Below are 22,665 nucleotides of genomic sequence, written 5' to 3' on the forward strand. Positions count from 1 at the left end.
TGAGGCTGGATTTGTCTCCTAAAAAAGATGGCCTCTGTATAGGCAGAAAATATAGAAGCGAGATAGGGTAAAAGGAATCTCCATTTCAGGACTCCTGATGATATTACCTTCCCATTTCAGGAACTAAACAAGGAGGAAGAGAGTTCGCTTTTCGATGACTGTTCATTTGGGCAGCAGATTGGAGCTTATGTTCTGGCCACACCAGCTTCAGGTTTCAGGTCAGCCCTGGCTCCCTTGGGGGCATCGTGGCTTGCCCCCCTGTCTGTTGTTTTTATTGCCAATCAAGGGTCACACACTCATTTGCTCCTTTGCTTCTCTCTCTCTCCCATTCTGTCAAATGGCAGGGTAGTGCAGAGAGTGGGGTCTGGGCCCAGGCGTAAGCACAAGTGCAGAACACGTCATTGCCATCCTTGGTGTGACATGGCCCCACAAAAACCTGACCTATAGTTAAGAGCAACATGTGAAATGAATTCCTTTAGATAAGAACCTCATTAAGAACTTAGTTTTGAAAATTCATCCACATAGGATCTTTTATTCTGTTCAGCTGAAGGACAGACAATGGAATGAAATAGATAATGAGCCATACGGACACAAGGATAGCCATTAAAATGTGCACTTACTCCCCTTAGGACCTGTTTCATCAGAGAAGGCATGTATCATCCTAGTTAGAAGAGGAAGATAAGAGGTTTCTAAAGATAAAATTGAAATATTCAAGGAACACTGCTGCCATGAAAGAGAATGCGCTGGATGGTTTATTTACAGAACAGGATATTATCATCAGGCAGGCAGACGAATAAGGCCATGGTGATGCAATTGATGGATGATGGGGGTTATCATAAGGAAATAATGATGCAGTTGATTGATGGGCGATATGACAGCTGTAACACTGGCTCCTAATTATAATACAAGAAAGAGATTGACCAGATAATTGAGATGGAAAAGAATAGTAGTGGGTTACAGAAAAGAAGTGAATTCCTTAAGCAATAACACCCCCACCAGGTATTCTTGCACATTTCAAGCAAGTTTCATAAATCCTTAACTAGTCTACTGGGTTAATATGAAATGTAAAGCACAAAATTATTCAGTAGGTACTAGTGTTTTCAGTCAGAAGCAGAGAGCATTCTAACTTTAGAACTACGTCGTCCAATATTGTTGTAATGTTATTGTATTTTGAAAGTCACTTTAGAGTCCTCCTGAAACTAGATCAGTTTGATTCAACTTCTATTGGTAGATTTTATGTCAATTCAATAGAAACTACTGCCTAGGTGCACTTTATACTGCCTGCTACAATGAAATAGTGTTTAAGAAAAAACCTAAAACTGATGAATTCAGTTCTAGACTGTGAGCCAGCTGTTGGGTAGGAACCATCTCTATATGTTGCCAACTTGTACTTCCCAAGCTCTTAGTATAGTGCTCTGCACACAGTAAGTGCTCAATAAATGTGATTGAATGAATGAATGAATTTCTCAAGGTCATACTGAGGGTGGGGTGTTATACTGACTGAGCAGCATATCCAGATCTCCCATTTCCCAATCTATGATACTGTCTTGTAAGCTACTCAGTCTCTTTTTATGCTATTCCATTATTCAAGCATAAATTCACCATTTCCTTTGGCAAGTTTCAAATTGTAAAACCCTATATTAATCATCCAAGGCAGTTAAAAGTGAAAGCCTGATCAATAAGTAAATTCAAAAGATTTCTGTCCAGTTCCTAGCCCAAATTCTATCTTCAGTTTAATCCACTACACCATTAACACTCCTTGTGATGACATAGGTTTTCTCGTTGATAAACCTTTTCTTCCTACTGCTGTGAAGAGTGGGCAGTGTCCATCAACAGACTGATAGATGGCAGAATGTTCCTGACCTGATAACTTCGAATTCCTCAGCGCCAACTCTCTCCTTGACTCCTTCCAATCTGGCTTCCGTCCCCTACATTCCACCAAAACTGCCTCCTCAAAGGTCACCAATGACCTCCTGCTTGCCTAATCCAACGGCTCCTACTCTATTCTAATCCTCCTCGACCTCTCAGCTGCCTTCAACACTGTGGACCACCCCCTTCTCCTCAACGCGCTATCCAACTTTGGCTTCACAGACTTTATCCTCTCCTGGTTCTCCTCTTATCTCTCCAGCCGTTCATTCTCAGTCTCTTTTGTGGGCTCTTCCTCCCCTTCCCATCCCCTTACTGTAGGGGTTCCTCAAGGGTCAGATGTTGGTCCCCTTCTGTTCTCTATCTACACTCACTCCCTTGGTGACCTCATTCGCTCCCACAGCTTCAACTATCATCTCTAAGCTGATGACACCCAAATCTACATCTCTGCCACTGCTCTCTCTCCCTCCCTCAGGCTTGTGTCTCCTCCTGCCTTCAATACATCTCCATCTGGATGTCTGCCCACCATCTAAAACTCAATATGTCCAAGACTGAACACCTTATCTTCCCTCCCAAACCCTCCCCTCTCCCTGACTTTCCCATCACTGTTGACAGCACTACTATCCTTCCCGTCTCACAAGCCCACAACCTTGGTGTCATCCTCAACTCCACTCTCTCATTCACCCCTCACATCCAATCTGTCACCCAAACCTGCCGGTCTCACCTCCACAACATTGCCAAGATCTGCCCTTTCCTCTCCATCCAAACCGCTACCTTGCTGGTTCAATCTCTCATCCCATCCCGACTGGATTACTGCATCAGCCTCCTCCCTGATCTCCCATCCTCATGTCTCTCCCCACTTCAATCTATACTTCACACTGCTGCCCGGATCATCTCTGTGCAGAAATGCTCTGGGTATGTTACTCCCCTCCTCGAAAATCTCCAGTGGCTACCAATCAACCTACGCATCAGGCAAAAACTCCTCACTCTCAGCTTCAAGGCTCTCCATCACCTCACCCCCTCCTACCTCACCTCCCTTCTCTCCTTCTACAGCCCAGCCCACACCCTCTGCTCTTCTGCCACTAACCTCTTCACTATGCCTCATTCTCGGCTGTCCCGCTGTCGACCCCCAGCCCATGTCCTCCCCCTGGCCTGGAATGTCCTCCCTCTGCACATCCGCCAAGCTAGCTCTCTTCCTCCCTTCAAAGCCCTACTGAGAGCTCACCTCCTCCAGGAGGCCTTCCCAGACTGAGTCCCCTCCTTCCTCTTCCCCTCCTTCCCCTTCCCACAGCACCTGTATATACGTTTGTACAGATTTATTACTCTATTTTACTTGTACATATTTACTATTCTATTTATTTTATTTTGTTAATATGTTTTGTTTTGTTGTCTGTTTCCCTCTTCTAGACTGTGAGCCTGCTATTGGGTAGGGCCTGTCTCTATATGTTGCCAACTTGTACTTCCCAAGCGCTTAGTACAGTGCTCTGCACACAGTGAGCACTCAATAAATATGATTGAATGAATGAATGAATAACTTCCACTGATGTGATAAGCCACTACATCCTCTAGTTTAGTTTTAAAATCTTTTCAAGAAATAGGTGATGGAGATAAATTAACAATCCGTAATCACTTAGATTGGACTCAAGTTAGGCATTAAAGCACAATTTTCCCCAGCTGGCCTTTTTTCACAGAATGCACTTATGGCCCTCTTAGGCTTGGGGGACTCCTGGTTGCGTCAGACTATTTCGTTAGAGTAACGATCTCTTAATTTACTTCACTACTGAAGGCAGTTTTTCTTCTGGCCTCTTGGATGTACATGACATATATGATGCTATTTACTAAACCTTACTATGCACCAGTTATGTTAAGATCTAGGTTAGATATACGATGAGCACATTGTACACAGATCTTTTCATTCATTCATTCATTCAATCGTGTTTATTGAGCACCTACTGTGTGCAGAGCACTGTACTAGCATTTGGGAAGTACAAATTGGCAACATATAGAGATGGTCCCTACCCAACGATGGGCTCACAGTCTAGAAGGGGGAGGCAGACAAGAAGACAAAACAAGTAGGCAAATGTCAATACTATCAGAAAAAATAGAATTGTAGCTATGTATACATCATTATAAAATAAAAAATAATACATTTATACAAATATACACAAGTGATGTGGGGAGGGGGAGGGGGTAGGGCAGAAGGAGGGAATGGGGGCAATGGGGAGGGGAAGAGGAGAGGAAAAGGGGGGGCTCAGTCTGGGAAGGCCTCCTGGAACAGGTAAGCTCTCAGTAGGGTTTTGAAGGAAGGAAAGAGAGCTAGTTTGGCGGATGTGTGAAGGGAGGGCATTCCAGGCCAGAGGTAGGACATGTGGCTCAATTTCAAAAGGATAGAAAAATAGGAATTCATCCTCATTTTGCAGAGGAGGAAATTGTGATACGGAGAGGTTATGTGACTTGCTCAAGGGATCTATGAGGCAGCTAAGACAGGAATTCACCCACCAGTCAACTCACCCACCTCTATTACTTTGCTCATACTGTTCCACTGGGCAGAACTCTCCCATATTTTCCAGTTTTCCAGAACTCAACTCGTTTCACATAGCCTTCATGAAATCCCAGCTCCTCCAGCAGTCTGAGAAAACATTCCAAACAAGTTAGAAAGATATATTTAGGAACGAATTCTAATTGGTTTGGTGCAGAACTTCTGGAGTGTTTTTCCATAGCATAAGAATCCAAATCCCAAAGTCAACTTTTGGAGACATTCCACATGGTAACCTGAGGGTTGTTTTCAATATACTCATATAAATTCTGAGGGTGAAAGAATAAGAAAATAAAAACTTAGTGAATGGTACCATATAAAACCTTGATATTGTACTCCTAAGGCCTGAAATAATTAGCTTGGTTTATAAAAGTATCTAATGTATTCTCTCATGTATGGAAATAATCTGACTGTCTCCATATTTTCTTATTCATTGGAAAGTTAGGAACAAACGGAAACACTTTTTTGAACATGTATGATGTCTGAGATGAAAAAATAATAACCACACAAGGGCATTAATTTATTGAGGTTGACTATCAAAACAAAGAAAAAGAAACAACTCCATGCAGTACACGCCATATTTTATATAAAATAATCCATTCATGTAAAGTATTTTATTCCAATTTAGTCCTTGAATGTGAGATGCATCTGAGTTGGGCACATCCAACTCAAGTGTAGGCTAGAGAAAATGATCATAAGGACCAACAGAAGGGAAGCGACATGGCCAAGTGGATAGCACATGGAGCTGGAGTCAGAAGGAAATGGTTTCTAGTCCCATCTCTTCCACTTGTCTGCTGTGTGGCCTTGAGCAAGTCAAGTAAATTATCTGTGCCTCAGTTACCTCACCTGTAAAATGGGGATTTAGGTTGTGAGCCCTGTGGATTGTGTCTACCCTGGTTACCTTGTTTCTGCCCCAGTGCTTAGAACAGTGCCTGGCACATATTTAGTGCTGAACAAATAATACTAAAAGAAATTTCAAGCAAAAAATGGAATCTCTCTTTCATCTCCAGGGCACTGTCCACATCCTACAATCTCTTCCTGTTTCCCCAAACAATTGTTGTACAGATTTGGGTAGTATTTTAATAACTTATTCTTATAGGTTAGAACTTTGTGTTTATAGTAATTCTTAGAATAATGTTGGATGCTGTTAATCATTATCGTAATCAATCTATCAATTAGACTTCCCTGACTAAGCCGTCCTCCCCTTTTCTCCCACTCCCTTGTGTGCCACTCTTATTTGCTCCTTTGTTCATCTTCCCTCTCATCCCCACAACATATATGTATATATCTGCATATATGAAATGTATTTATTTATGTATTTATATGTTAATGTCTGTCTCTTCCTGAAGACTGTGAGCTTGTTGTGGGCAGGAATGATTCAGTTTGTTGTTATACTGTATTCTACCAAACTCTTAGTACAGTGCTTTGCAGTGAGTGCTTAATAAATATGAATGAATGAACCATATTCATTGAGCACTTACTCTGTGTATAGTGCTGTACTAAACACTTGGAACAGTACAAATATAATATAGTTGGTAGTCATGTTCCCTGCCCACAATGAGTTTAAAGTAGGGCAATAGTTTAGGAACGGTTATATTTCCAAATTTTTAAAAAGGATAAAAGTAAGCACTAGCATACTAATTTGTTTAAATTTGCCTTTTTACCTTTTTACAATGAAAATTTAATTTTTTAAGAAATATCTGATTGCTGGGTAATGATTTGTCCTTCAGACTTCGACATGCTAATTTCAGAATCCACTTCTTGAAGACAATACTATGGTGATAGAAATGAATAAAGGGGACATGAAGACAAAGTGCAGGACTTCTTAGCCCCATTGATATTAAAATTGTTGGTGTAATTAACACTTATGCTTCCTCATGCATTGGAATTAATTCAGCACTTAGAACAGTGCTTTGCACATAGTAAGCACTTAATAAATACCATTAAAAATATATATAGTTCCTAGGTTTTTTAAAAGACGATAAAGAAAGAGTGAACTTCGGGAGAATGGACACATTCTAATATCTTTTACTTTCACTTAAATAATTGTGGTAAGTCTAAACTCCTAATCAGATCATAATGCCAAATACACCTTAAGCAAAATTAAGCCAGAGACTTCCAAACTATATAGTCATTGCTGCTGGAATTAATAATTTTAACCATTGACTATATCTAGCTGCATGTTGCTTTTTTATATCAAGATAAGTAACAGCACTTAAATGTGCTCTCTTTACTTGATCTAATAGAACTAGGTTAAGTGTTTTTTTTTCCCCCCAACATGTAATTCCCATCTTTTGGAAAGCCTAATTTGTAACGACTAGGTTTTCAAATCTAGTATTTCTCCCAGGAAGCAAGTTGCTTGGCTCTCTCATTTCTCTTGCCTTTGTTCACCTCTCAGAGCTGGATTTTTCCCTTAATTATCCCAAGTGTGAGGCTTCTTTTTTTTATTTTTGTTGCATGTTGACAATTGATCTAGCTGAACATCAAGGGTATTTCATTATAAATGGAAAAGAATAGTTAAAGAGGAATGCTATCCCTAAAATTCATACCAGTTGCTATTGATGAACTAATTAGTTCATTTCTCCCCATGGTAGTGCTGATATTCTTGAAGTTTCTGTCTAAGTTGGGGGAGTTGTCCCATTTCTAATTCCCTTATGCCACACTGGTCTGTCTTTTGCTAATATTCTGCAAACTCTCCAAATGAGTCATACGTGCCTGAGGGTAATGCTAACAGTTTGATCAGCTTTACCTAACCTTATCTGAGCTCAAAATGTAGGTGATGAAAGGATTCATCTGTAAATGGTTTACTGTCCTCTGCCTTTGGAGAAATTGCCCTGTCCCATCCTCCCCCAACTTTATGCGACTTGTTTTCTAGATCCCTGTGTATATATAGATAGATAGATAGAAAGTCTTTAGGATTTACATCTACTTCAAGATTATCATCCCATGAAAGTTTTGTCTTGCCTACCTGGGTTCTAAGCCACATGTTGAAGAACAACAGTATTTAGATCAATCTGAAGATCCTGAAATAAACGTCTATAGATCCTTGCCCATCCAAGATCAAACTGAGTAGTCCTTCCCAACAAAAACAAATTCCAGATTAAGCCAGGATTAAGGTACAGTAGTCGTTTCCAACTCACAAGTAGTTTCTTCAATTGAAAAAGAAAAATGGAATTTGAAGGAGGAAAGTTGGGTTGAATCGAACTTTCCTTATTGTGAGGATGGTTATAAAAGGAGGTCACTACCACGCTTTTCCTTCCAGGCACCCTAGTTGCCCCATTGGAGACAGGCCTCTGGACTGGGTGGGTCAAGGGCTTCTATGATTTTAAGAAAGATTTTGATATGCTAACAATCAAAAAAAAGGAGGGCTACTCTTCCATATTGTTTAATGAAAATGTTTTACCATATATAAAAGAGTGTTGTAATCACTGTCTAAATAGTATCTAAAATTTACAACTCCAGTTAAAATGTCAGGTCGTGGAGAAAAACCAGTAACTTTAGTGGGGAACTGTCACAGGTTTTTCTGAGCTCTTCCCCTAAAAAAAAATCCATTTTTCTCTGCTTCAGTCTGCTTTATGAGCATGTCAAGAAGACCCTAAAAATTACAGCCTTTTTATTAGTAGGAAGGAAAAAGAACCTTTGCTTTGTGCATTAATCATTTCATCATATGAAAACTTGTTCAGGACCCAAACACAACAGAGTCATGTTAAATTTGCTGTGAGCTCGACCTTCTCAGCCCCTGACAGTCCTCATTTTATCAACAAAGACAAATGAAGCAGCAGAAATTGTAGAATGGTACCCGCTATTTTATCATTGTCAGGCTTAAACAAAATCCTTCACTGAAGATAGAATTTTACTATTTATTTTTTTATATTTTTTAGCTTTCTCCCCCCCACAGACACCAAGCTATTCAAGTCCCTCATGATAAGATCGTTGACTAGAGACAGAAGAAATGATTTAAAGGAAGAAGAAAAGTAATTTTTAAAGAACTCAAAATAAGGTTTTCAAACAATATTCAGGCTGGATATTCTCTTCGCAGGACCTGTTCTGATTACCATATGTTTTTTGTTACAATCCTGTTTTTCTTTTTTTAAAGAGTACTGATTGTATTTTCTTTTTCACAGTTGAAGTAATCATAATGAATTGTAGCTGATCATTTTAAATACCTTGAAAACTGAAGAACTGAAGAGTAACAGACAATTGCTCTAAATGTCTGTAAGACACAGTGTAGAATAGAATTAACCATATAATACAGTAGATTGCTGTTTGTGTACTTATATTTGGACCTGTATCTGTATAGGAAAAAGAAAATGAAGTTAGGGAAGAAAATATTTTCCAGGTGTCAACATATTCAGTGAAACCAATTTCCATTTAGGTCTCAGTCCAGGTCTAGGTTAGTTTGCTCAGGGAATTTCAAATCAGCCTTTAGACTAAATTTGGGGGTAAGAAAAAATGACCTACCTGGGTAGAAGAAGATTAGTATCTCTTGGATGGAGGACGAAGATGACACAATTCCCCAAGAAAGATATTACTCTTGGCCAATTATGTCTTTAAAAATAAGAATTTCCTGCACAACCTCAGTCTGGTGATGAGTGGGAACTCTCTGGTGTGCAAATGTTATACTTAAAAATCGAATATTACATCAGCTGAGACCTTGGTGCAGTACAGGTAACCAGAAAACCATGAAATAAAAGGTCTAACTTTCAAGAGTGAATTCTATAACCTGTTCCTTTCTTCAGGAAAGTGCTGGTATCATGTGTATTTGGGGATATGAAGTATGGAACATTTGCAAGTTAAAATCCTCTCAGTTACTCTACTAACAAGGCCAGGTTTACCCCATATGTAGTAGGGGAATAGTTGGCAGATACCTGGAGAATTCAGTCAGCCAGTATGGAAGAACACAAAGTGAAACACAGGTTTAATTTGGGAATTATTTGTAGACCTGACTAAGAGTGCAGTACAGATTCTGATAAATCATAACTGCCAAGTGGAGATCTCCACGCCCTCATCCAGCCACATCACCACTACAGCAAGCAAAGAGAAGTGGCTTGGCTATCTGGGATTGCTCTCTGAGATTGTTCTGAATTGCAGTCCAAGGACAATGGGGAGCAATCTCCCCACTGTAAAGCTTGCTGACATCACAGCTCTTCTCATATAGTCCACTAACCCCAGATAACCTTTTTCAGGCCTGGCTTAACTAATCTGTACCTTTTTTTGTTCTTTGTAGTGTTTTCTGGATCATGTTCAAAATCTGTGCATGAACCTTGAGGATAAAGAGTACACAGTCGGCTAGATCAACCTTAAAAGCAGCTCTAAATTTTTAGGTGCTCTGATCTCCTATTAGACATTGCACTTTTCTACTGAAGAATATAGAAGTGGTTGATTAGGTCAAACTTGAATTGAGCCAGATTAAATTTGATCAGACATTTTGTGGATATCGCATTTTTTTTCAAAATACGATTAGATTGCCCACCAAATTGCTTTTGTCTTGTAGGAAATGACAACCGTTCAATCCAGAAAGGATGATTTATAAGATCAGTGAAGGTTAAAAGAGAAATATATATATATATGTGTATATATATATATATATATATATATATATATATATAGGAGAGAGAGAGGGAGAGAGACAGAGCATACGTTTCATCCGTAATAGTAAAGATTATTGTAATAAGAGAAAGGATAGTAAAATTGAAGCAAAAATCTGCTACATAAATTATGATTTCATAAAAGTGTGACAATACACTGACTCATCAATCAGAAAGGAAGATTTTGAGGTTCAATATTGTCTGTATCGAAATCAATCAATCGTATTGAGCGCTTACTGTGTGCAGAGCACTGCACTAAGTGCTTGGGAAGTACAAGTTGGCAATGTATTGAATTGCAAATGTTCAGAATAATTATCCTAAAGTTATTAAGCAAATCTATTTTTTTTTGAAAACCAGACTAAATTGTTTTAAAACAAATAATAGCAACACAGTAGTTGAGCCTTTATTTGGATTGGACTCTACAAATCTCATTCACAGCCACCTAACAAAACAGATGCTATGTCTGCTTATGAATGCAAATAAAAATAAATTATTATTAGATTCTGAAATAGACACAGAGGTAATGAAAATCATGAGGTTATTTTGACAGTAATAGCATTTTAGTGCTATTTTAGTTACTATTATTGTAACCTGTTGCTCAGATGTACGTAGGGTTTTGTGCTAGTTGAAATTCCCTGTAGAAATTCTTGATTTTATACCTGATTTCATCCCCTTGACAAGCCTGATGATTGGTGCTATACACCATATGGTCATTGGGCTATGACTCCTCCTGGGAGTCTTCCACCTCTTTCTCTGCCTCTAACCCAGCTCTAGAAAACCTCGGGAGCAAATAATTTAGCATGAAGGATTAGTAAATCTCTGGCAAATTCATTCATTCAATCGTATTTATTGAGCACTCACTGTGTGCAGAGCACTGTACTAAGTGCTTGGGAAGTACAAGTTGGCAACATATAGAGATGGTCCCTACCCAACAACGGGCTCACAGTCTAGAAGCAGCATGGCTCAGTGGAAAGAACCTGGGCTTTGGACTCAGAGGTCATGGGTTCAAATCCCAGCTCCACCAATTGTCAGCTGTGTGACTTTGGGCAAGTCACTGAACTTCTCTGGGCCTCAGTTACCTCATCTGTAAAATGGGGATTAAGACTGTGAGCTCCCCGTGGGACAACCTGATCACCTTGTAACTTCTCCAGTGCTTAGAACAGTGCTTTGCACATAGTAAGCGCTTAATAAATGCTATCATCATTATTATTAGAAGGGGGAGACAGACCACGAAACAAAACATGTAGACAGGTGTCAAAATCATCAGAACAAATAGAATTATTTGTGGCCATGGGTTATCAGTCTGGGTAATATGGAATTCTTTCCTTGCTTTTCATTTAGTTGGGCTGGTCATCACAACCCAAAAGCTACTAATTAATTTCACTTGTATGTGTAGGACAGACTTCAGTCTATATTTGTGTACAAAATGAAGTGGACTATTGAAGCAACTACCCAGAGAATCCAAGCTAAAGAAGATCTACTAAGAAACACAACTTCCTAAATGAATTCACCTGATCATTTTTCAAATCTCCATTTGAATGCAGATATAGCCAACATTGCAAACGCTTTTACTTGATTCCTATCAAGTAGAATTGTTTCCCATCAGTTTTCCAAAGGTGGCCTTTTGTCAAGTTGAAGCAGAGTAAGTGCCACTCTCTTCAAATCACTTTGGCTTTTTACCTAATGAGCCAATAAATTAGTGATTGTTTGATGGCTGTATACAGTGTTTCAAAATTCAGTAGGAATTTCCCTTCCTTTTATAATGGCAATATTTTCTCCTTCTGAATTTCTCAAAGGATCAGCAGTTACTAGAACATTTTCAGTCACAATTACGTTAAAGTGCTAGAGATTTGTTTCTCCCTAAAACGTTACTTAATTTTAAAAATTGAACATAAAGGAACATTTTAATACAGTAAGTGCATTACCTGGGTGAGCAAGACTTCACTAATTAAATCATCAGTGGCTTCCTGCAATTAGGTTTTCAAACAAAAATAATTGTACATATTCAAACAGGCATATGTGCATATATATGCATTACTTTGAGACAAATGGAAAAAGATTATTTGCACTCTTTTATGTAAAACAGTACAAATTATATTATCTTCTACTATCTAAATTGCAACCTTTGTGTTAAAAGTGATTTGTTGGAATGCTGAGAAGAGAAATAACCAAATCCTGTAATGTATTATTTATCATTTTTTCAGGTCTTAAATATGTCCCTCGCTGAAAAGTTACACAGCATTACTCAAAAGCAGTTAGTTTGCACTTTTCAAACCTCTCTCAAATTTAAAATTAACACAAACCAGCTTGCAATAAATTTACTGATTATCCTGTTTGGGCTACTTTTTGGTATCTTATCTAAGGTAAAATTGCTTCTATCATGCATAATATCACTTCTATGACAGACACATTATTACCTGTACCAAGGTAAGCTAAACAATGTATATACGGTCTTGGAAGAGCTCAGTTTTTCTTCTCCCTGTATTTAAATTTACTTTCAGCAATTTAGAAGTGGTACTTTAGTTTCTCGCATACAGTTGGAAATGACTCAGACAACCAATGACAACCTCAACATGCACACTGATTAAAGGGAACAGACATGTTTAATCTAATTAATTTCAATGTATAAAATGCATGAGATAAATTCCCAAAACTCTCAAGGTGTAAACTAAACAATTTTGCTAGGTTTATGCGGTGGTTTTCGAATTGCTTGACATTGAAATACTAAGAGACTACTGCTTATGCTATAGCCTTTGGCAGGAATCCATACTAAGCTCCAAGCTAATACCTGCACATATTCTGCTTGATAGGTACACTTCATTAAGGTTCATTTGCTCTATGTAGGTGAAAAAATAAGAATGGAATCGGCAGATTGTCAGAGAAGACATGGCAAGGGATTATTTCCAAACTAGAATGGTGCAAGGGTAGCCTTCAAAACAGGTAATTAATTGGCTTTGTTAGTTATTCCAGTAACACCTTTCATGTAGTGACCTTCAAGGTTATTTTTCTCATTATGGCTATGTCTTTCCTAAGGATTTTTTCTTTTAATTCAGGTTGAAAATAATTGTTACCTTTATCTGTCTGTAGGAGGATATGGATTTATAGAAAAATGCTTGGTTTTAAAGTTTAATATTTAACATTTTTAACCTTTCTGGTATCAAATGGGTGGGGGGATATCCCATTTTTATGTTTAGAACAAACTGGAAATCATTGTTTCCACCAGTGCAGAGGTGTCATGACAACAGGTTCTTACCATTCTCAAATTTAGATGTCAATTATTGATATTTGAGGTTGCCTCTAAAGTTAGGTAGTGAATATTTATGATAATCTTATATTTGCTGTATTTGTTCTTTAATGAAGAATTTGGGGGTAGTATTCCCTCTACCCTGAAATGGATTATGCAATCAGGGAAATTGAAAATTTAAATTGTTGTCTCTGAAAGCCCCGTGCTATTTAAGTATCATTAAGGAAATCTCACAGGGGCCAGGTGTGAACTCTTAAGAGTTCTAGAATACTTCAGCCCCTGCACTATGCACATTCTCACTGAACTAAATATGAGGGCAAACAGTCTTAGGAAGCAGTCTTAGCTATTGGCTAGAGTATGGGCCTAGGAGTCATAATAACAATAATAATAATAATAATAATGGCATTTATTAAGTGCTTACTATGTGCAAAGCACTGGTCTAAGCATTGGGGAGGTTAAAAGGAGATCGGGTTGTCCCACGGGGGGCTCACAGTTTTAATCCCTATTTTATAGATGAGGGAACTGAGGCACTGAGAAGTTAAGTGACTTGCCCAAAGTCACACAGCTGACAATTGGCAGAGCTGAGATTCGAACCCATGACCCCTGACTCCAAAGCTAGTGCTCTTTCCACTGAGCCATGATGGTTCTCTAGATCTGGGTTCTAATCTCAGTTGCAGAAGATCTGGGTTCTAATCCCACTTCCCCAGTTGCCTGCTGTTTGACCTGGGGGAAGTTACTTACCTTCTTAGTGCCTCAGTTTACTCATCTGTAAACTACATATACAACACCTGTTCTCTCTCTTACTTAGACTATTAGCTCCAAGGAGAACAGGGATTGTGTCTGACCTGATTATCTTGCTTCTATCATAATACTTAATACAGTGTCTGGTCTTTAGTAGCTTTTCAACAAATAGCACATTTTTATTGGTATATTTAGATGTAATCTTACCAAGTGGTTAATTTTTCCTAAAATTTTTAGCAATCAAAATCAGGAAGTCTGACTGAAATTATGAGGAAATAAATGTCAAAATAATCATACAGGTACTGCAACCTAAGTATCAACCAAGTTTCCAATTGAGGGACAGTTGAAGTTTTCAGACGAAATGATTGTATAGTGCAAGTATGGAACTCGGTATTATGTGTGCTCTGGAATGGAGAAGCAAAATGAGTTGTTTTTAACGAAAGAAAATCGATGTTTTGATATTGTCATCATTACCTTTGTTTCTATTATTATTAATTTATTGAGCTTGCCAGGTAGAAAGCACTGTACGAGGGGCTTTTTGTGCTCTTTAAAAACTGGCCCCAATTCCTGACCTCTGTAGAGTTCCCAAGCATTTCAATGAGCATTGTTTTGTTTATCTTTTAAGTATAATTATTAAAAGAAGCAGTGTGTCCTTATGGAAAGATCACTGGTCTGGGAATCTGAAGACCTGGATTTTACTCCCAGCTCTACCACTTGCCTGAACTGTGATCTTGGGTAGTTTACTTAAGCTCTCTATGACTCAGTTTCCTCACCTGAAAAGTGGTGATTGAATACTGGTGTCTGTTCCCCCTTGGACTGTGAGCTTCATGTGGAATTAGGGACTTTGTCCAAAGTGATTATCTTGTATCTCTCTATCTCAACATTCAGTACAATGCTTGTTCTATAGAAATGCTTAACACATATATCACAATGACTATTATTAATAATAAATCAAAAGTTAATTTTTTCTTGAAAGGTAAAAACCCAATATGCGGAGAAAGTCTATTTTGTACGAAAGCAGAATCAATTTTAAGTTGCTAATTTATTAGTTGTCATCATTGGAGGAACATTTAGACTTTGATAGTACAACATTATTTTTAATCAACTACATCTATGTAGCCTGTACTTCCTTAGTTTAACAGAATTTCTTCTAGCCCTCATGGTAAACCAAAGAAAAATTATAATGTGAATGTGAGGATATTGGATTCTTGGCCATCTAGGCTAATGCCCCTGTGAATAATGGACTGCTAGAGAAAAGAAATAAAATATTTACCATATAAAAATAACACCATTAGGTGCACCGAGTTCACTAGAAAAACCTATAATCTCACTATGTGAAAATGCACATTTCAATTAAATACTAAATAATTTACCTAGTGCATAGAAGTTGAAGAATGTTAAGTAGTCATGCAGTTCTTATGGCCTATTCCAATCCTATTGACCCTCAGCTACCCTTGAGCCTTAAAACAATAATAAAGTGTTGTATATGCCTGAGCTTGCTTTATTTTTCTCATAACTGTACGCTATTTTAGTTGAATGAATCCAATAGATATCAATATGCATGCAAGAAATGAATGTGAGTCCTAGAGGACTCTTCCAACTTGGTTGGACAATATCCCAGAAAATTAGAGAATGTGACTTTGCTGCTCAACTAAATCTGAACAAAACACATCACCTTGTTAATTGAAAATCATTGTTGTCAGCCCATGGAAAAATGAAAGAACTGCACTTTCTCAGTGGTAGAACCTGCTTTTTCATCAGGCTCCCCCAGATTTGTATGAGACATTTAATCATGTATTTGGACAGAAAAGAAGCTGTTTGGGTACTGACACAGTGTCTTGAATTAACTAAGTGTCTTTTTAAAAGACGATTGAATAAAGAGAAATACCAGGAGAATACCAGGTTTTAATCTGCATCCTTCATTTAAGCTGGAATTGCAGAGTGTTTTACTAAATGCCTGGGAGAGGGCAATATAATATAGCTGGCAGACATTTTTTTTTTTGCCTACAAGGAGCTCACACTCTAGAGGGGGGAAGCAGATGTTAAAATAAACCATGGATATGAAATTCTGTAGTGTTGAGGGTTGGTTAATGTCAAGTGCTTAAAGAGTGCAGATCTAAGTACAGAGGCTACGCAGAAGGGAAAGTGAGTGAAATAATTGAAGACTCACTCAGGGAAGGCCTCTTGGAGGAGATGTGATTTTAACATGCTTTGACATCAATGACCTCCTTATAGCCAAAGCTAATGAGCTCTATTTTACCGTAAACCTTCTTTACCTCTAAACTGACTTGGGACATTTGTGGTCCACTCCTTATTCTCTGAGGTGCTACTAGACCTTGGTTTTGCTGTCAGAATGTAAGCATGTTTTCTTCCCACTCTCTAATTGCTCTTAGTTTCATTCTCTGTCTACTCTTCTACCTCACAGTTTTTAACAGTTATGAGTTAAACTCTCCTCTCTCTCAACCCACTCTTTCGGGAAACTCACTGTGATCACAGGGATTCAGTTTCAGCCTCTATGCAGGTGACTCCCAAATCTTGCTCAGCACCCCTGATCTTCTATCTAATCCACAATTCCACCTCTTATCTCTTGGAATGATCCCACTTCATGTCCTTCCAGGAAACCTAAATTGATACAAAACTGAACTATTTGTCTTCTCTCCTGAACATTTTCTTCCAGTGACATGACCATCCTCTCAGTCCCAGAAGCTCACAACTTCACTGTTATCTTTTACCTGTAATTCTCAAGAAACTCTCACATTCAACTATTGTTAAACCCTTCCTATTCTTGCTATACAACATCACATATCAGCCCATACCTCTCTAACTAGATTACGACTACCTTAGTCCAAGATCTTGTTATATTGCATCTGAACTATTGTATCAGCCTCCTGTAATGGTCTTTGTGCCTCCAGTCTCTCTCCCATCCAGTGTGTACCACATTCTACTGCATGGCTCATATGCACACCACATCCGGCCATATCTCTTCACAGCTATACGCATTTCCTCATGCCTACAACCATCCTTATCGATCCATACTATTTCTTCCCTCGCAGTTGTATCATATAATGCACATACATCCATGCTTATGCATACATATCTACAAATGTGCAGATGTAGCTGGAAAGGTTCATAAATGTGCAACTCTTCTGTTTACCCTCACGAAATATCCATAAACGTCATTCCGTTTCTTTCCTTAAATACTTCCTTCAAGCACACACACACACACACACACACACACACACACACACACACACACACACACACAAGCATATCCACAAATGCACACACAGGTCCACTCTCTCACATGTACCTGCCCAAAACACATTCATGTGCATGTAGTGTCTCCTCACACCACAATCACATGCATATATCCATATATCCATATTTCCAAATATTTAAACATCTGCTTTTACACAGAGCAAGATGGCTCATATAAGATCATACACGATCGCATATTTCAATAAAAAGTCAGAGAGGGAATCAGAAAAGGACTGTCCCATAAAAGGAAAATAGTAGAGCATACCAGAGACTCCAGGCATACACTGGAGATAAGAAGGGATAAAGGATGAGAAGTGTCCATGCAATTGAGAAAATTAGCTATTTTTACTGGTAAGTCTTAAAATACATACTATTTCAAATAAATGTGTATTATGATCCTGATCCTTGCCCCCTTCAAATATTTTTGAATGATTTTTCAATGAAGTGATTACTTTGAGCTGAGGAAGCACATTTTATTGAGTCTCTTATGACATACACTGTAAATGATTGCATTATTAAACAAAGTATACTGAGATTTCGTTGTTTACAAACAAGGTCTACTGACATTCTTACATTTTTCTTTAACAACAAAATATTAAGAGAGTCAATAGTGAAAACACTCAAAATGACTCCGCATAAATAAACTGCCAAAAACATGGATTAAATTTTCCAAACAAGGTGACTTTTAGTGTTATTTTTCTTATCTTTTATACATGACATTCATTAATATGTTAGCTGAAGGACTTTTCCATTTGTCTCTTAGAGGCACAATGAACTTGGGTTCTGATCCCAGTTTCATCACTTGCCTGCTGTTTGTGACATTGGAAAAGATACTTTTCTCTGCTACTTAGACTGTGAATCCCATGTGGGACAAAGACTGTGTCTAATCTAATTGCATTGAATTGACCCAAGCTCTCTATTGTTATTAGTAATAATAATTTAAAAAATGACAGAAACAATTATTTTTGAAAATATGTCACTATCAATAGGTAGGTGTGGCCAGTTGTGACTAAATATGGCTTGTACAACCCTCTCCTTGGTGCCTAAATGCTAAGATAGTTCCTTGACATACTTTACCATTGGCTGCTTACAGCAACTGTTGTTTCCATAACTGCTTCTTGTTGTTCTGATCTGTCCCAAAACTCGGCTCAAGACCAGACCCTTTCCTGATTTCTGCATACCACTCTGGTCTATCTGCCATTGTAGTCACTACAGTCTATTGCTTATCCCAGTCCTTGCGACTGTTGGGTTCCCCCTACTTGGACTTACCTCTGTGTCACCAGACAGTCTTGTCTTGTGCTGTGGATTTGTATCTGACCCACAGAGACTCCATGGACACATCTCTCCCAGAATGTCTCACTGTCCATCTGCAGTCATTCTGGTAGTGTATCCATAGAGCTTTCTTGGTAAAAAATACGGAAGTGGTTTACCGTTTCCTTTTTCGACTCAGTAACATGATTCTCCACCCTCGACTCTCTCCCACATTGCTGCTATCCAGCACAGGTGACTTTTGACTTGTAACAGATTGCTTTCCACTCACTAGCAATTGCCCAAGCTAAGAATGGAAAGAAAGGGTATGCCTCTGCTTGAGTCTCCCTCCCAAAGCTGAAAGTGGTAGACTACTGGAAGATCTCCAGGTGTGATCCTGAGAGGGATGCCAGACAGTAGGTACTGGTAAATGCTTATATTGTCCAATCATCTGATATGCCTCAGCTAGTATAGCTTGATGCTGGTAGGTTGGTTTGTTTACAGGATCTCATAGATTTCCTGGTCAGTGATCTTGTCCTGCCATTTAATGTTGTTTGTGGTAGTAGTGAAATGGCTCCAGAAGCTGACTGTGTATTCTGTGGTAAGTCAACATCTCTTAGTCAAATAGAAAATAGGCACTATAACATCTTTTTATAAATTGAAACTTGTTGCACTTCTGTCACTAAATTTTGTATGTCAATCTCCCCAAAGCCATGCTGGCTTGATTCTGTTAGTACTTATTTATGTAGCAGTGAATCGCTAAGGATCCTACTACTGCAGTACCAGAATTTGGTGATAGCATTTAGTTCTGTGCTGCCTATAAAAATGATTTTTTATGGAAAGTAATAATTATGGTATTTGTTCAGCCAAGCACTGTTCTAAGCACTGAGGGAGATACAAGGTAATCAGATTGCCCCACATGGGGCTCACAGTCTCAATAAACATTTTACAGATGAGGTAACAGAAGCACAGAGAAGTTAACTGACTTGCCCAAGGCCATACAGCAGACAAGTGACAAAGCTGGGATTGGAACCCATGACCTCTGGCTCCCAAGCCCGTGCTCTTGCCACTAGGTCATGCTGATTCTCAATGGATAAGGCATTTGGGTGTAGATTGTTACATAACCATAGTTTTCTTCAGGCTTATTGTCTGTAAAGTAATTCACACTCAGCATTGCAGGTATGTGTTCTCAGTTATGCCTTGGAGAGAGCAATCATCATTCTGTGGGTGGTTCTGAGAGTCTGGTAAGATTTTCGATTTCTTTTTTTAGAAGCATATTCCAATTTCAGCATCAAAGTCTCTCATTACATCTTCAACTCTGGAGAATAAGATAGGTTAGAATATGTTTTCTGTGTGAATCTACCAGACAACTTCAGTGTTGATAGGGAAAAGGACAGGCAGGCACCTTCTCTAATGAGATTGGTATGTGACAAAAATGAAATAAATTCCATGAATATGATATTAAAAGACTTCTATACATTTTTTTAAATTGACTTCAAAAGCTCTTGGATTCTCTGGGGGATACTCAATTGAGAGTAAAATTTTTCAAACTTTGCAATTTAAATACTGTCTGAAAGAGGAACAGAGCTAAAAAGCCTGCTGGTGAATGAGCAGTTTTCCCAGGTAGAATACCAAAAAGTCTTGGAGAGACATGCTGCCAGGATTGTCCTTGACTGCCTTTTTATAGTTAAACATTATAATTATTTCAAAAATACTCTTAAAAACTCACCATGGCCTAGTAGAGAGAACACAGGTCTGGGCAGCAGAAGAACCTGAGTTATAATTCCTGCTCTGCCTCTTATCTGCTGTGTGACCTTGGGCAAGTTAAGTAACTTCTCTGGACTTCAGTTATCTCATCTGTAAAATGGGCATTAAGACTGTAAGCCTATGTGAGACAAGGACTGTGTCCAACCTGATGAGCATGTATCTCTTCCTCTGGTAGCAGTGGGCAGTATAGATTATATATGGAGGTAGGAAGACAAGTGAGTAGACAGATGTAATAGTTTACCCATGATGTGAAAAAAACCTTGGAAAGGGTGATAGTTTGGATAGAGAGGAAAGAAAGGGTAGGAAAGACCAGGAGGATTTAGCAGTAGATTGAATTTGAGGCGCAAAGGACAGAGAGGGATAGAGGATGACACCAAGATGTGGAGCTCTGGGAAAGGAAGAAGTTTGCTCTTAATGACTAAGAGGATAATAAGTACCTTTTTGTTAAGTATTTACTATGTGCCAAACTCTAAACAGCGTGGCTCAGTGGAAAGAGCACAGGCTTTGGAGTCAGAGGTCATGGGTTCAAATCCCTGCTCCCACAATTGTCAGCTGTGTGACTTTGTCACAACTTCTCTGTGCCTCAGTTACCTCATCTTTAAATTGGGGATTAAGATTGTGAGCCCCCCATGGGACAACCTGATCACCTTGTAACCTCCCCAGTGCTTAGAACAGTGCTTTGCACACAGTAAGCACTTAATAAATGCTATCATCATTATTATTATTATTACTAAGCACTCGAGAAGATTCAAGATACAAGATAATCAGTTTGAAAACAGTCCCTATCCCACATGGGGCTCACAGTTTAAGTAGGGAGGAGAAAAAAGATCTATTCTCTATTTTACAAGTAAGGAAACTGAGGTACAGAGAAGTTAAGTGATTTGCCCAAGGTCACGCAGCGGGAAACTGGCAGAGCTGTGATTAGAACCCAAGTTCTCTGACTCTCAGACCTGAGTTCTTTCCAATAGGGAAGTACAGTGTTAGGGGTCTGAAGTATTAGCTGCTGGCAAGGTACCCAATGCATAGAAAGTTTTGAGGTGAACTGCATTTTTATGCTGAAGACTGTGTTCAAAATCTGGGTTAATACTAGAAAGGGGGCACAACCAGATAAACTCTCAGAAGATCATATTCAATTTTCATATGTGTTCAGCAAATGTTTACTTCATACTTTGCTGCTGTTAGTATCATCTCCCTTCCTCTCTTTTTTTCCTTCCTCTTTCAATTGATCAGTGGTATTCATTGAGTACTTACTTTGTGCTGAGCACTGTACTAGGTGTCTGGGAGACAAGCTTCCCCTTGGTCTTTGTATATTAATGCTATTCTGTCTCATTTCTTCTCCCCTCGGGGGAAAAAAAGGAAACCATGAGCAAATGTTGCAAACTTTACCTTGGCAAAATGTATTTTTTATGAAGTGTTCATTTTGTAGTGTCTTCCTTGATTAGAATAAAAGCTCCATAGTAACAGGGAGGTTTTTTTTTTTTTTTTGCTCTTTGTATATTGCTTGATATGTTAATGGCATTTAAGCTAAAGACTCCAGCCAAAATTTCTATTCATAGATAACTGGCCTCAACTAATTCTAGTCATCCTTCACCAACCTTCAGTTTACTTATTCCATTTATCCATTCATCTGGGGCTTTTGTTGATGCCAATTGGATCTATACTTTGCCTCTTTTTTGCCATTATAATAATAACAATGATGGCATTTGTTTAGCGCTTACTATATGCTTACTATATATATTATATGCAGTACTATATTCTAAGCACTGGGGGGATACAAGGTGATCAGGTTGTCCCATGTGGGGCTCACAGTGTTAATCCCCACTTTACAGATGAGGTAACTGAGGTTCAGATACATTAAGTGACTTTCCCAAGGTCACACAGCTGACGAGTGGCGGAGCCTAGATTTGAACCTATGACCTCTGACTCCAAAGCCCGTGCTTTGTCCACTGAGTCACGTTGCTTCTCTATGGGTATACCTTAAGGGTATATTACCCATGTCTGTCTTCTGTTTAAGAATGTAAACTTGAATAGTGCTCTGCACACAGTAGAGGCTCAAAAAATACTGAAGATGATGATAATGTGCGTCGCACAAGCCTTACCTAGCAATTCACTTTCTTAGGAGTTACCTCTCCTAAACTGTGTGGTCTACTGTTTGCTAGCTGCTGAAACTGGGCTATTGTTTTTGTTGAGCTCAGAGTCCTTCAGAAAATGGGGCTCAGACTACTGCCTTCATTCTCGTGCCCAATGAAGCTACAAGGCACTTGATTAGACTGCAGATGGTAGGAGGCCAAAATTTTATGCTCTGTACCTAGTAAGTGCTCAATAAATATGACCTAATGAATGAATGAAGCTATCTGTTCAAAGGCAAGAATTTAGGAGCAGAACTCAATTGGGCCTGGAATCACCTAAAAATAAGT

General features: G+C 38.7%; 1 long non-coding RNA gene across 1 annotated transcript in view; it reads right to left on the minus strand.

Annotated features, from left to right (window-relative positions):
- Window positions 1–749: 749 nt before the first annotated feature.
- The window catches only part of LOC119945280, a 65,180-nt gene continuing 43,264 nt past the window's right edge, over window positions 750–22,665 (minus strand). The window contains exons 2-3 of the long non-coding RNA XR_005456164.1: window positions 4,382–4,495; window positions 750–893 (exon numbers count right to left, since the gene is read on the minus strand). This is a non-coding gene — a long non-coding RNA (uncharacterized LOC119945280). The remainder of the gene's footprint in view (window positions 894–4,381; window positions 4,496–22,665) is intronic.

Source organism: Tachyglossus aculeatus, chromosome 24, assembly GCF_015852505.1.
Source record: "Tachyglossus aculeatus isolate mTacAcu1 chromosome 24, mTacAcu1.pri, whole genome shotgun sequence".
Taxonomy (NCBI): domain Eukaryota; kingdom Metazoa; phylum Chordata; class Mammalia; order Monotremata; family Tachyglossidae; genus Tachyglossus; species Tachyglossus aculeatus.